Genomic DNA, 2,423 nt, shown 5'->3' with positions numbered 1-2,423 from the left:
TACTATAATATGACATTTTTGTCTCATTTTGGATGACATACTATGACATTTTTGTCAGATTTTGGACGATATACTATAGCATGACTTTTTTGACTGATTTCGGATGACATACTATACTATGGTGTTTAGGTGTCATTTAAGACAACATACTGTAATTTTGCAGTATGAGATGTGTTGGTGTCAAATCACACCACTATAACATTTTCAGCGACATACTATAGCATGACATTTTTGTCAAATATTGGACGACATACTATACTATGACATTTTTGTCAGATTTCTGATGACATACTATACTATGGTGTTTAGGTGTCACTTAGGACAACATGCTATAAGTTAGGTCCACAAGCTTGGTGTAGTGGTTAATGCACTTGCCTTTGAAAAAACAGCTCGGGGTTCAAGCCCTGCCTGGAACTGCAATCCTAAGACTTGTTCGTGCTCGTTAGACATAATATAGTATGACATTTTGGACGGCATACTATACTATGACTTTTTTTACTTATTTTGGACGACATACTATACTATGACATTTTTGTCTCATTTTGGACGACATATTATAATATGACATTATTGTCTCATTTTGGATGACATGCTATACTATGACATTTTTGTCTCATTTTGGACGACATACTAAACTATGACATTTTTGTCTAATCTTGGACAACATACTATACTATAACATTTTTTTCTAATTTTGGATGACATACAATACTATAACATTTTTGTCTCATTTTGGACGACATATTATAATATGACATTTTTGTCTCATTTTGGATGACATGCTATACTATGACATTTTTGTCTCATTTTGGACGACATATTATAATATGATATTTTTGTCTCGTTTTGGATGACATGCTATACTGTGACATTTTTGTCAAATTTCGGACGATATACTATACCATGACTTTTTTGACTGATTTCGGATGACATACTATACTATGGTGTTTAGGTGTCATTTAGGACAACATGCTATAGTTTGTGTCCGCAAGGTTGGTGTAGTGGTTAGTGCTCTTGCCTTTGAAGAAACAGAGCCGGGTTCAAGCCCTGGGTGGAACAAGTGCCCACTGCAATCCTTAGACTCGTTGGTGCCCATTTGGACAACATACTATAGCGTGACATTTTGGAAGAGGTACTATACTAGGACATTTTTGTCAGATTTTGGACGACATATGACATTTTTGTCTATTTTGGAAGACATAATATACTATGACATTTTGTCAATTTAGGCGACATATGCTATACTATGACATTTTTGAGTTATTATAGAGACAGCATACATACTATAGTATGACTTTGATGGACACATACTATACTATGACATTTTTCTCATTTTGGACGACATACTGTACTATGACTTTTTTGAAATGCGTCATTTTGGACAACATACTGTATATGATGATTTTTTGTCTCATTTTGGACAACATACTATACTATGACATTTTTGTCAAATTTTAGACAAAATACTATACTATGACATTTTTGTGTCATTTTGGACGACATACTATAGCATGACTTTCTTGACTGATTTCGGATGACATGCTATACTATGACATTTTTGTAAAATTTTGGACGACATGCTATACTATGACTTTTTTGACAGATTTTGGACCACATACTATACTATGACATTTTTGTCTCATTTTGGACCACATACTGTACTATGACATTTTTGTCTAATCTTGGACGACATACAATACTATAACATTTTTGTCTCATTTTGGACGACATATTATAATATGATATTTTTGTCTCGTTTTGGATGACATGCTATACTGTGACATTTTTGTCAAATTTCGGACGATATACTATACCATGACTTTTTTGACTGATTTCGGATGACATACTATACTATGGTGTTTAGGTGTCATTTAGGACAACATACTGTAGTTTCGGTCCGCAAGGTTGGTGTAGTGGTTAGTACTCTTGCCTTTGAAAAAAAGAAATCTGGGTTAAAGCCCTGGCTGGAGCAAGTCCTCTCTGCAATGCTGTGATGTGTTGGTGTCAAATTGGACCACTATGACTTTTTTTGACATACTATAGTATGGCATTTTTAACTGATTTTCGACGACATACTATACTATGACCCTTTTGACTGATTTTCGAAGACATACTATAGTATGACATTTTTGACTGATTTTCGACGGAATACTATACTATGACGTTTTTGTCATATTTTGGACGGCATACTATACTATGACAATTTTGTCAAATATTGGACGACATACTAAACTATGACTTTTTTGACTGATTTTGGACGACATACTATACTATGACATTTTTGTCATATTTTGGACGACATGCTATACTATGACATTTTTAGATTTTGACCTATTATGCTATACTATGACATTTTTTGTCTCATTTTGACTCCATTACTACCATACTATGACTTTTTGACAGATTTTGGACCACATAATTTT

This window comes from Solea senegalensis, linkage group LG6, assembly GCF_019176455.1.
Source record: "Solea senegalensis isolate Sse05_10M linkage group LG6, IFAPA_SoseM_1, whole genome shotgun sequence".
Lineage (NCBI taxonomy): Eukaryota > Metazoa > Chordata > Actinopteri > Pleuronectiformes > Soleidae > Solea > Solea senegalensis.
This window is presented reverse-complemented; position numbering follows the sequence as displayed.